Source organism: Falco peregrinus, chromosome 12, assembly GCF_023634155.1.
Source record: "Falco peregrinus isolate bFalPer1 chromosome 12, bFalPer1.pri, whole genome shotgun sequence".
In the NCBI taxonomy this organism is placed as follows: domain Eukaryota; kingdom Metazoa; phylum Chordata; class Aves; order Falconiformes; family Falconidae; genus Falco; species Falco peregrinus.
The window spans coordinates 1,666,217-1,679,772 of NC_073732.1; positions in this window are offsets into that span (position 1 = coordinate 1,666,217).

Here is a 13,556-nt window from a genome sequence, read left to right on the forward strand (position 1 = left end):
GAATGCTTGGATGAAAAGGCATCGGCCTTCGCAGTCAGTTGGACTTTCCCTCCTTGAGGGTGCTGACATCAGAAGCCCACCAGCCTTTCTGCCTCCTCCCTCTCATCTCTGCTATTACAGAGCACCCACACGTCCCCCATCAGTAGGTTTCTGGATACTTTAAGAGTGTGTCCTCCCCCATTTCACAGAGAGGGAACTAAGAAGTGGACAGCAGAGGTGTCCTGCCCGAGGTCACCAAGTAGCGCAATGGAAATTAGCTAAGTGGGATTTTCATGTGCAAGCAAAAGTGATAGCCCTGAGGTTCAGCAGAGGTCTAGAAACCACAGCCTGTGAAGGAGGACTGGAGGGTGCAACTGTTTGATTGAAAGCGTGTGCTGATCTCTGAGGACTTTAGAAATATCTAGGTGGCTGTTTGAGGGGTGGCCCAGGTCTGTGATACTGACACCCCTCTATTCTTTAAATCCTGGCCTGGTTTTTAGTTCTTATCCCTGACTTCCTTGCTTTAGCGTTTTCTGTGTTCAGCTGCTACTGAATTCCAGGTTTGTTTCTTATATTTGATCCTTGGTTTTCATCTGAATCCAGCCCTAGAGAGTATCTATATTTTAAATAAGAATAAGAATAAATACAGAATGTAATACATGTAATTCCATAGTAATCATGTGTTTTACAGGCAGTTGACAAATTTGTTCAGCTGCAAGTAAATATACTCATCTCCCTCCATCCCTGCCGCCAACGGCCTCTGTTTATTTGGTAAACAGTGCGGCCTCCTCCCCGGAGAGCCACCTGAGTCGGTGCTGATAGGCAGATCCCTCTCTTGTTCTAGTTTTCCCATGTACTTATGTGTTTCCACCTGGTGGTTCTTCACCCCTGGCAGTCCCTTGAATTGCCTGCCAGCTTTTGGGAAAGGATCTCTAGGCTCTTCTTTGCTTAGTTTGCCCCATCATGGAAATAATAATGTTTTTGAACCTCTGCTCATGCCTGGATAAGCATAGAAGTGGTGGCTGGAGTTAAGGGTGAATATGGTTTTCAGTTCAAAGCTCTCCTCTATGAAAGCATCTGTTTACTGGAAATAAACCGGTGTTTTCAGTGCATTACAATGGTGCAGTCTGGGGTTTCTGGTCAGATTTCAGCATTGTCTAATGAAGCAATTCTTCAGACAGTTCTGGAAAATTCAGCTACTCATATCCACACTGGATCTTTACTATTATTATTTTTCATGTACATCCCACACACACAAACTATGGATTTGCTGTTCTTCAGAGCTCAGCTAGAAGATGGATCTCCTTGCACGGAGAACTGCAGGAAGATGCTTGGGTTACCAGTAGAAGCCTGAGCCTTTACCCTGTCAGCACGTGTGTGGAAGGGGTAAGACCTGCCTGGTCAGCAGGGTTTGAAGGCTTTGGGTGGAAACGGTCTTCTCCTGGCAGGGAATTTTGCTGGGGCTCATTTGGGCACTTCCAGTCTGCTGCCAACATCCCTGGTATCAGGGTGATCTTTCAAATACTCCCAAATGAATATGCAGGCTCCCTCATAGCTTCAGAAGTAACATCAAGGAGATGTTTGTATTCATTAAATGAAGGAAGAGAAAAGGCATTTAAGGTCTTTTAAGAACGATTAGTGGTTGATAAAACTTTTATGTTAATATACGTCTTGGTGGAAGATAGCAGAGACCACAACTTTGAGGGAAAATGACAGTTAAAAAAATATTTCAATCTGATTTTGTATTTACTATATTTAAAGTGCCCCAACGAGCTTTTCCAGGAATTTTTTATTTTTTTAAATAAAGTAAACCTGATTTTTCTTTTACTAGTGCAGTCCAGAATATGGTTGGAAATCTTGAAACAATTCTCAGCCTGGTTAGACTGTCTTCTGCTTAGTTCAGTTTGTAATTTTCTTTTCACAAATCCTTTGATCATGGGCAACAAGTGCTGCCAGAAGAAAGCAAATTACTTTGTTCGCGAGACACAGAATGCTATGGGAGAACCATACCCATCACTCCGTGCTATACTTTTGCAATGTTAATGGAAATTACAACTGATTACATTCTCTCTTTTAGATAAAGCTCAAGATCTTTAAATGCTGCATCTTATCATGGCTATATGATACATGTATTGTTCGTTTTACAACATGATTCTCAAAATAAAAATATTTCTGGCTATGAGATAGGTGGACAGATCTGGGGAAACATCCACAGGCAAATAATTCAACCTGGATGTTGGGTAAATGGTAAGCAAAAAGTTGACAACCCATCCATTATAATCTATGACATCACACAAAATAGCAAAGTAGAGCTAATTCTGGCGGGCAAAAAGTGAAGAAATTAATTAAAAGGCTCACAAGATGCAAAAGAACTGAAAAGCAGAATAAAAAAGAGAGGAAAATTTCCATGACAGTTTGCCAGAGCAGGCAGCATTGCATTTTTTTTTTCTTTAAAACTTCCATTTTCATGTATTTTGACTTGTTGTGACAAAAGAAACCCTGGCAGCACATTTCAGTCACCTGTAACTGAGAGGGGAGCTTGAGGTGGGCTGTGAGGTGACCCGAGACAGCGATGAAGACGGGGATGGGCGAGAGGAGCCTTCCCCAGCCGCGGCCCCGAGGAGCCAGGCTGAGCGGCAGCAGACCCCACGCTCAGCACAGGACAAGGGGGAAAATGGTTGTAGATCAAGAAAACATGACCTTGCAAGAAAGGTTCACCTGGAGAAGGAACAGGTGAGATGAGGAGAATGAGAAGATCATTCCCTCTGTTCATTTCTTCTCTGGATGGTCTTCTGCTTGCTGAAAGGCTGCTGAAAAGAGAAAGACAATAAATTGTTCTTCATGTCTGCTGGGGATAGCAAGAGAAGTAACAGCCCTAACTGTAGCATGGAAGATTTAAGTCAGATGCTCAGAGAAACACACTGGTGCTAAGGATTGAGAAGCACTGGAATAAATTTCCTGCGGAGGTGGCGGAGTGGCCTCAGTCACACGTAGGATGTTTTTAGGAAGAGGTTAAGTGAACATCCCTCAGGAATGCTTTCAATCTGCATGATCCTGCCCTGGGCAGGGGGAAGGGATTAAACAGTATCATCTCGTGTCCCTCCCAGCCCTGAGCCCTGCACCTCCAAAGCCTTTCAGGGATTTTGTTCTGACATCAGAGCAAGCCCTGGTCAGACAGAGCCATGGCAGGACAGGGATGGTGGCAGAGGGGGCTTTTCAGGTTCCCTGAGAGAAGGGGAAAGGTAAAGGCTACTCAAGTGGAGCAGAAAGCCACCAGACACAGGGACAAAGTGGCGCATCCTAGAGCCCCAGGACCTCAGCCTTGTGCTGTGTTTTGTCTCCAGTAGCCCCAGGGCCTCCAGAAAGACAGACAGACAATGGCCCCCAAGACCAAGAATGAGGCCACCAGGACTGCTCACTTATCTGCTCTGGAGATGACCTTTGTTAGTGGCCACACTTTGCTAGAAGAGGGCATCAAGAAGACGCTTGTGAGTGCAGGAGAGTTTTCCAGAGACCAGGGCCCTCTTCCATCCATAGATTTCTCCACCAAAAAAACCCAGGAAAGTGCCCCAGCTCTGCTCCACTCAAACCCAGTGGTGGGTTTAATGTCTCTTCCTCCAGCAAGTTGCCCAGACATGCTTCAACACAGGGACAGAGAGCTGTGACTACAGCTCCTAAAAATTCCGGAGTATTCAGATATCGAATGGTGCCAAGCTGTTAGCATCCATCTGCGTGAGTGGGACCAGGGCGCACAAGAAGTTCTGTGCTGCTTCTCCCCACTGCACGGGGGTTAGCGGCTTGGGACTTCAGCAGAGCACTGGGACGCCGGGAATAAAGAGATGGACCACTTTTCCAAGGGGACAGAGAAAAAGAGAGAGAGGGAGGCAGGGGAAGGAGGGGCCGGGGAGAAAACGGAGGAGAGAAAGAGAGAGAGAGAGAGTGCAGGGAGGAGGGGAAATGAAAGGATATTATTTTTTTTGTATCTGTCATTTCCCTGCTATCTCCCATATGACTTCTTAATCCATCAGAATGCTGGGAAGATAATGTTTTGGGCGAAATAACATGAGAGAGAGGATAGACTCCCAAGGACCAATATCTTTATTGCTCGGAGGATAAACGGATTATGTCAGCCATTTTCTGTTGCTGACAGCTTTTCTTATTAACCGATTTTATTTTTTAATCTTCCAGGGAAGAAATATGGTTTTATGTCACAATAAAACGCCGGTCACATCTAATTCTGCCCTCAAACAAACAGATTTCTGAAAGCCTTGCAGAGAAATTTGAAATAACTTTAAAGAGGGGGTTTTTGGATAAAGTCTTTATCCAGAGGCTTGTTCAACCGCAGTGTAAAAGGTTTAGAGAGAGTGAGAGAGGGAGTGAGAGAGGGAGGGAGGGAGGGAGGGAGAGGGAGAGAAAAGTCCCTCACAGTTGTTTTTCCTGGTTGATCCCTATTAAAAGAAACTCTTCATTGTGGTGTACTCAAGGAAATACAGCTCAGACGAAAGAGTCACATGAATGTTAACAAATATGGCTATTTGTGTGGCTTACGCGTTGCGCTGGGCTTAGAGATGTTGTGCGTGACACTCAGAGAATGAAGGAAGCAATCATTAGCATCCCAGCAACCTGCTTAACCGCCTGCTTTCATACTCCCCCTTTTGATCTGACACTTTTTTTCCTTCAGTTTTGCTGGGATTACCGTGGAAGATGCTAATAAAGTATCATACACGTTGTAGGCAGAGTGATAAGAAAGTCTGCTCTGGCGAAACTTCAGAGTTGCAAGCCAAGCAGCCTTTGTACTTGTTGCTGGGTTCCCAGTGCAGACCTGAAAACTGGGAGGGTTTTGTTTAACTCCCCTTCTCCTTCCCCCCCGCCAAAAAAAAAAACCCTCTGCAGACGGATCCTGCATATTTAATGTACATCTCCTACGAGGATGCAGAGCAGGCTCCGTGAAGCTGATCACATCCCCGTTGCTCATGGACATTTCTCCGTTGACTAAGGGAAATGGGGGGGGAGCCAAGGCTCGTGCCCAGATTTACTGCCACTCCCCAGCCAGTGAGGGGTTGCTGCTCTGCCTTTCCCTCTTTTCTTTTTTTGGGGGGAAACACACCTTGTTCTCCTGGGAAATACTGGGTTCACACAGGTTTTTAAGTTGCATTGTGCACCAAAGAAATGAAATTGCCTGTCTCTCAGCACCCTTTTTTGGCATGCTGCTGACCCTAAAACACCAGCTACCATCCCAAGGAGTGGTCACAAGGAATTAAAACCCAGCAGCATCTCTTGGCGGTGTTCTGTTATGGATATTTCTGGGGTTTTTTTTACTGTAAGTTTGTACTGTGCTGTGTCCTATACAAATGTATCTTGGCAGGCTCTCCCCCTTCTAAAGAGCTTAGAGCCTGAACAAAAAACAGAAGCATTAATAGCTTTTGTCTTATAAGTGACATGCTGAGGCACCAAGGAATAAATCCCCTACCTTCTCTAGGAGGGGCGGGGGTGCCAGCGTGCTGTAAGGGAATGCTACACCTTGTGCTAGCAGATCTTTATGCATGGACAACCCACTCCAGGACAAGGGGTGGTTTGCATGTTTGCTGCTGCTGCACCAAAGGGGCTTGCTAGCACAGTTCTGCTGGCTGGCACAGATTTGGTGGCACCATCACCTGTGCGCTGGCTGCATCCCCGGCATCTTCACCCTGCACCTCATCCGCAAGCCCAGCCTCCCTCTCTGCCCAAAATATTGGGTGTTCAAGACAACAGCGAAGCAGAGTGACTGCTTTGCTCAAACAGGCCAGTGCTGCCCAGCTCCTGTACTCCATCCACCAGACCCAGCAGGTGATGTAGGTAAGACCAGCTGCAGTGTGAACCACGGAGCTCAAAAGGCACCTGCTCTGGCCTATAACCCTCTAAAGGCAGATGCAATATCCCAATCTGCGACCCCTTCTCTGAAGTGGGTGTACGAACAACCACCTTGAAACACCACTCTCCTCTCCACAGAGCATCTAGGCTGATGAGGAAAACAACCTGCCTGTCCCGCACCAGGCTCCGTCAGTTGAGGACTCGCATCGTGCTGGGATGGGTGCCAGGAGCTGGTCCCCACGGACCTAGCTTTTGGGATGTTACCTCGATTCCTGCTGTGGGAATGAGGTCAGCCCTGTTCCAGGCAATAGCAAGAGACCAGTGCTGCGAGTCAGTAAGCCAGCTCCACTTCTTGCTGAGGAAGCCACTTTCCCCATCGACTGCAGAGGGCTCCTCCTCCCCACTTGGATTTTGGGATGGATGATCCCAAAAAACCAGTTAAATTTAATCTGTCTCTAAAAAGCAAAAGTGTCTTTTTCCCTGCCACAGTGTCCTGCAGCAGTGCATTCCACAGGTGCAGAGCAGCAGCGCAAAAGATATTTTCATTTTTTCAGGGTGATGAACTGAAATAAATCCATCTTTCCCTTTCCTGCTGTTTTTATTCTAAATACCTCCAGCAGAGCTGCTCCTCTTTCCAAAAGAAGCTGTCCCACACCCTCCATTCTCACTTCTGATGAGGGCCATGGATAATATCTAATGTTCTTATCATGTGGCTTCAACCCCCCTAATGCTGCTGTAGGCTTTTCAAGAGGAAAACCACCGCTGCAAATGACACAGCATCTCTGGAGTGTATGGAGGCATTACCACGTGCTCCAGCCCATGGCTGGGCAGCTGCACATCTGCCATGCGGTTGCACTGCTGCTGCACAAGGAGCAGAGGTCTCTGCTGAGCTGTGTCAGTCTCCTCCTTCCCTTCAATTAAATTAAAAACTTGGGATTGGACAACTTCAGCACTTGCTTTGGGTGTAATGAGAGCTGCTGAAGACCTGGCTCCCTGCTGGATGGCGCGGGGGGAAGCTGGGTTTGAGCCCCAAGGTCCTGGCTGTACCTCCAGCCAGCTCTAGTGCCAATATGGCTCATCCCTTGGTGCAGCCCACACCATGCTGTCTGCAGCGCACTGACCTTCACAGCACCTCTGAGAAGATAAGGTCACCCCAAGGGTCCGAAAGCCGAAAGCCAAGCCAGCGCCTGGCCAGGTCCTCAGCAACATGGTGGCGGATCTTGGCAGGGGAGGTGGGCAGATACGCTCCTGAGATCCCATGTCCTCAGGGCCTTATGTGAGACAGCTCCAGCATCACCCGGTGACCCAGGTTTTATTGACAGAAAATCATATCCTGTTACACAAATGCATTTTTTATTAATAGAAATTGGTGTTTACTAGAGAAAACTGCTCTTCCCCTAGAATAAGATTTGTCTTTCTAACAGAAAATTGTGGGTGGGCTGGGTTGGGGAGGGTAAGGATGATTTGGTCCCTTGTTTTCTGGGGTAATAGGAGACGAGAAGGAAACCTGGGGGGAAAAGCATGGGAGGCTTTGCTCACCATAAATGATCCCACCAAATACTTAATTTAGGAGTTTGCTGCTGCTGTTTCTAAAACTTGCAGTTTTCCCTGAACTGACCCTCACCATCAAGGGTAAGGCCAAATATCAGCTTAATTGAACTTCTATCACAGAGAGATAGGATTATATCTTTAATATTTTAAATACATTAAAAAATATATACCTGAAGCATGGCATCCAGAAACAAATCTATCCCTGTTCTGATGAATTATGCTGAAAGAAAATAATCTTTCCTGGTGTTTTCTCTTCCTGCAGGCAGCTGCTTGACCTACCAAAATCTGTCGAACCAAAACTTGTTAAACTAGTGCCCAACTTTCACCTCCCAGGGCATTTTCAGAGGGAAGATGAGGATTCCCAGGCTGGAAGGGCCAGGTGGGCACCCATGGAGGTGCAAGTAGCCTGCGCAGTGCACCGAGCCCCTCCTCTTGATCCAAAAGCATCTCAAGGCAGATAAGCTTTTCTTCTTTTCCTACAACTTAGCTGGGAAGTGCCTTTAGTTAACCATCCTTGCGGGCACACACAATACATCCATTTTAAATGGGTAATTTTGTTTGTCTGAAAGTATCATGACTGTTTATACGAATAATATGGCTATCCCCATTTTCTGTTGCTCATGCATTTTCAAATAGTTTAATACTTACTGCACCAAAATCCTCCCCCTCCAGTTAATGAAAACTGCAGTATCCGTTACCGTTTACACAGCTAGGTGGGCTAAAGTCTTAATGTTTAAATTGCTTTCAAACCCTGCCTTTCCCCACCCCAAAAATCCAGACCCCATGCCCCAAAAGATCAGTAACAATGAGAAAATGCCCCAACCCCACCAGAGCTCACCTCAAACACACACCAGGATGAAGAATGGTGTTTTTGAAAAGCAATATCCTCCTGTGTACCCTCCCACCCCTCTGGCGGGCACAGGGTATTTTGCTAAAGACTTGCCATCCACAGGGACCTGTGACAGGTGAAAAGACTTATTTCCCACCACGTATTTTTCCAGGTCCTCCAAGTGGACTGCATCTCTTCTTCCCTCCAGAACACCGGACACGACAGGATGGAGCCTTTGAGCCAGTGGAACCCTGGACCTTGGGATATCAGGTGCCAAAGTGAAATGAGCTGAGCTTTTTGTGTGGCTGCCCCAGGGTCAAAATATTTACTGATGACCTTGGCCTCTGGCTGGAACTTCGATGAGGCATCTGGTGCTGGGCGGGTGCAGTCCTGCTAATGCGGACCCTTCCCTGGGCTGCATCGAGCCCCTCCGCGAGACGAAAGCACAAGCCAAGAAGAGAACAAATAAAGCCACATTAATCCCAGCTCCATTAGAAACACAGAAAATAAATAAATGCTGTTTTCAAATGTGGAAAAAGAAAAAAAAATCAATAGGGAAAGAAATATTATTTTTAATCTTCTAAGAGGTTTTTACAAACAACAGGGAGGGGAAAAATTGAAAGCCATGAAAAAAGACTTGCCAATGTCCTTTTAACCTTTATTTATTATCACTCAGTCCACATCAGCCCCTGACTGCAAGATAATTTGGAATTTCATTTTAATTTCAATGTATCACATAATTCAACACAGCTTTCCATGATTTTTTTTTTTTTTTTTGTACTGGAAACTTTAAAAATCTCTCTATAGGAAATGCATCTAAAAGAACCCCACAACATAACCCTTCTGCAGCAGTTACTTAATTTATAACATGAAAAGGGTTTGTGCTAAAATATGATAAAAATAAAATCAACAAACTTCAAAAAGGAATATTCCTTAATAACATGCTTTAGCTTGAAGGGTGCCTGCTCCTCTGCTTTTCTTTAGCTTTGTCTGCAGCTCGCTCTAGAGTGCAAGTTATTTTGAGACTGGCTTTTGGGGAGCCTTGTACTGCATGTTGTTTAGATGTTTTTAATGGCATGAGTTTGGCTGTATTAAGAGCGAGCTCGGGGTGGGGCGAGGCAGGCTGGTAGACTTGTGTCACAGGTAAGGGACAAGCAGAGGCAGCTTGGCATTTCCCACGGGCAACGTGCCCCTGGTCCCCTTCCCCGCCTGGAAGATGGGGTCCCGTGGAAGACACCTCTGCTTTCCCTGGCCCAGATCTTGTGTTGTCCTCAACGTCGCTTGTCCAGGGTGACAGCGAGGTCGTTCCTTCCCTGCCAGCTCCTCCAACCAACTGGGGGCTGAGCTGCAAACAGGCTGTGGGTCCTCTGGATGCTGCTCCTGTTGGGTACCACTGCGCCCTGCCAGCTCCGAGGTCAGGGTCAGCCAGGGCAGCATTGCCTTCTGCATAAGTAGGCATGTGCATCCGTATCTTCTCCCATGCCCAAAAAAACCCTCAAAAGATGCTCTTGAGCTGAAATGGAGGAGAAGAAATTTCTTGATACAGTCTGCTTAATGGATGCCTCAGCCTTGGGGTCATTTGTTGTCCTGGAGCTTCCTTGATTGCATCATTTTTCTTGCAAATCATGACTAATTTGTAAAAGAACTTCCTTGGGCTCTTTCTCTTTTTACCGTGTTTTTATTTTTTAAAAATTCCAGAGCATTAATTTACTTAATAGGACCTGATGCAGATGGTGCATTTTGCCTAGGATCTTGGCAGTGGCTGTGGGCAGGAGGAATCTCATATATTCATGTCAGCTTCCCTCCACAGCCATGTTTATCAGGGGGCTCCTTAAGTGACAGGCACAAAAGGGTTGTTTGTACTCCAAATTGCCGGTGATTACAGAGCACCAAAAGGCCCCATCTCCCGGCAGGGAGCCTGCAGTGAAGGTGGCAGAGACCTGGCAACGAGCAGATAGGGAATAAATCGTCTTCTGAAGAAAGCTACGCCCCGGTCCCCCCAGCAGCCCCCAGCAGTGCTCTGAGGGGTGCTGGCCGTTCCACTGTGACCTGGCCGTGGAAAAAGGCTATAGTTAGAAACGCTGCTCCACGGCGTACTGATGCCTTGGTACAGGGACCACTGTGCTACAGTGATTGCCTGCCCATGTGCATCCAGCAAATGTCACCAAGGGGTCGCTGGATTGCAGGTACAAGCGACATCATTTGTGACATGCCAGCTGGGCAGGAGGAAGCTGGGCTTTGGCTGGATCTGCTTTAGAGCATGGATTGGGTGAAAGCAGAAGGGCATGCAGGAATTAAACACCCAAGGATACATGCTCCACTCTGCTTAAAACCCAGCCTGCATTCGCCTGCTACTCTGCCGTTCAGGTGTGACCATCCCTCTTGCTCACTTCTCCATGCCTCTCCCTTGGCTCTGCAAGGAGCTGGAGGAGCTCTGCAGATGTCTGGCATGGAGCCAGCGCTTGGCCAGGCTCTGAGTACTGAGGACACACCGAGACTACCAGCTCAGAGACAGTCAGAAGCAAGAGCTGTTATCCTGAGGTAGCATATCTCCCTGCTGTTGCCTCGCTCAAGGGGTAGACATTGAGGCCAACAGCAGGTTTGTCATCCCTGGAGGCTGACAGCAGGAGAGTGAGCCATACCCCACTGGAGAGGTAGCCATCTGGGTAATCCACCCAAAAAGTCTCTGGGGTGTTCAGTCACAGACAGAAGGTTTGATCTCCTGAATGCAAAGGGCAGGTAGTTGCAAGGCCCCATAAAATCTCCTGACGGCCACTGGGGTCTCCAGCTCCCTTCTGGGTGAAACCATCTGCACCAAAGAACTGAGCACTGTAGGTCCAGACCCCAGGGCCAAATAAAAGTCTTCTGCCAAAAAAACAATGCTGTCTTTCACTCTCCAAAGGAGCACAGCTGTTAGTGTGGTGGCAATGGGCTTAATCTCCCTTCTATAACACATGTTCATTTGGGTACTAGTCTCAAAAATATTCATGGGCAAACAGACCTGGACAGCAGGTGATATAAAGAGACCCAAAAAGAACCAAGACGGCTCTGAAGGAGCTCTGTTCCCCAGCCCCATCACCTGCGTGTTTCAGACAGCTGACATGTCTGGGAGGCAGCTGGTCTCACTCCTACAAGAGCCCCAAGCCTGTTGTCACATCTAAATGAGGAGTAACAGCAATGAGACTTGGCTGAAAATGCCGATTTCTGAGACAGAAATGCAGCTTTTTGAATCAGCAGAATTATCCATGAGTAAATCCCCTTTTTATTTCATCAAAAACCTGTGGGAAAATGGATAGTTTTTGTAGGTATAAAAAGAAATAATTTCGGTATTCAGATATTAATGGTGCCCCCATGGCTGAGACAATAAAGATCTGCAAAACCTGAATTTGTTCTTAATTTTCTCCAGATTTTTTTGTCAGGGGGAATGTTTTTGTTAGAGAGGTCTGTAAAACTAAGAAGAGTAATTTCAGCTCAGGAGCTGTTACACTTGGAACCGATCAACCTGCACCAACCCCAGCAGAGACGGCAATTTCATGCAATTATTATACACCACGACACGCAAGCACAAGCGACCAGTCCGGGAGCAGAACAGCCAACTCATCATGCCCTATTTAGCAAAATGTTCACTGCCAACGTGAAATTCTGACCCTTACATTTTATTAAAAGGATTATATCTTAAAGCAAACTATTTCAGTCCCTCAGCTAGCTCCTTTCTGTGAAAACTTTCAAGACAATTTTGAGGACCGTGGCAGGATCAAGATGAAACAGTTCTGCTTTTCCATCTTATTTCTTCCAGCTCTCTCCAAACGCGCTCAGATCCTTTTCTTCCTCCCGTGTGTTCCACCTTCTGGTGTAAGCCTCAATTTGCAGAGGAAGCATCCTTTCACATGATCTCACCTCACTTTTAAGCACATGCAGGCAGTTAAATAGGTTGCTATGGGGTCAGCTTTTCCACTGGTGGAAAGGGACTCAAGCAGGGTGGCCGATAGGTCTCCACCAGGTGGAAGATGTCCCCAGCAGGTCATCTGCATAGCCTGGAAATCCAGAGAAGTGTCTTCAAGGCCAGAGCTGCTGGAAAGGCACTTTTACCCCAGATCAGTTTTGTATCCATTCTAGTTAATCATAAAAATATACTGTTTCTATTGTATAGGATTGCATATGTACGTCGCAAGGAAGGGGGGTGGGGGGGGTGGGGGGGCACATGTTGTGGTAGATTTAATAGAACAGCTTTGTGTCAAATGAATAGGTAGGTTTATTATAGACTTCCCTTGCTCCAAGCTCCAGATGAGAGAAATCCTATAATCCCGCCCTGCTTTAATACTGGATTAATGTGGATTTGTTAATAAAATGCTAGTGAAATCGAGAATAATTTGTAATTAACTCAAACTTCTACTCCCTGCATCATTTTGAATATTTTTAATAGAGATGAGGAAGAGCTTCTGCGGCTGCACATGCTCCAGCAGAGCACTGCAGGTGGGAGTCCTGGTGAAAACCAGGGACCACTGCAACAGGGCAGCTTGAGACCACGGCAAAGGGAACGGCACCCAGCGGTGCCGACACCAGCCAACCTGCAGGACCCATCTCTGCTACCAGAACCCTGTCCAGATCCCAGATGTCGACACTTCTGAGGATAAAACCCACACTGTTAACCCCCGAAACAGCAAGTGCACAAGCAGGTAAATATTGCAACAAGCAAATGACAGTATGAACAATACAGAAACTACTTAGCAGGTACGGCAGTTATAGAATTGCAGCATTAATACTGCCCGGTGCTGCCTCCTCAATGGCACAAAAAGACCATGTACTGTGTACATGGATTTCAGACAAGATCCTTTTCTGATCTAAAATCTCTGTAGGCACGCAGAAATAGAGGATTTTTCCTACCAGCTCGGAATGCAAGGCCATCCATCTCCAAATCCTGCCTCTTGCAGCGGTTAAAAAATGAACTGAAGCAACTAATTTGTTCAGAGATAGCCATGCTGTTCTCTGCTGTGAGGTAGAAGAAAGGTGGAAGAGTGACATGTGGAAAAGGCAATTTTGCCTTGGATAATTTTTCATGAATATTTGCATCTGCTGTAGTTAATGGTAGACACAAGCTAGCTCTGTTGAATAAGGTTGCACGTGCTTGCCCTCTCATGGAGAGGTGGGTCAGGAGAGGGGCCAGAGATGGAGATGGGATGGTCTTCCAGGAGCTGCCTGGAGGGTTTGTCTTCACTAAACACAGACTAGCCATATCCCTGTAGGGAGAAGATGCTGTTTATTTTTCCATGGCAAAACTGACTCCCGTGAATAAATCTGGCTTTGACAGGGACTCAGACAAATCCAGCATGAGTGACGCCTATCTGCG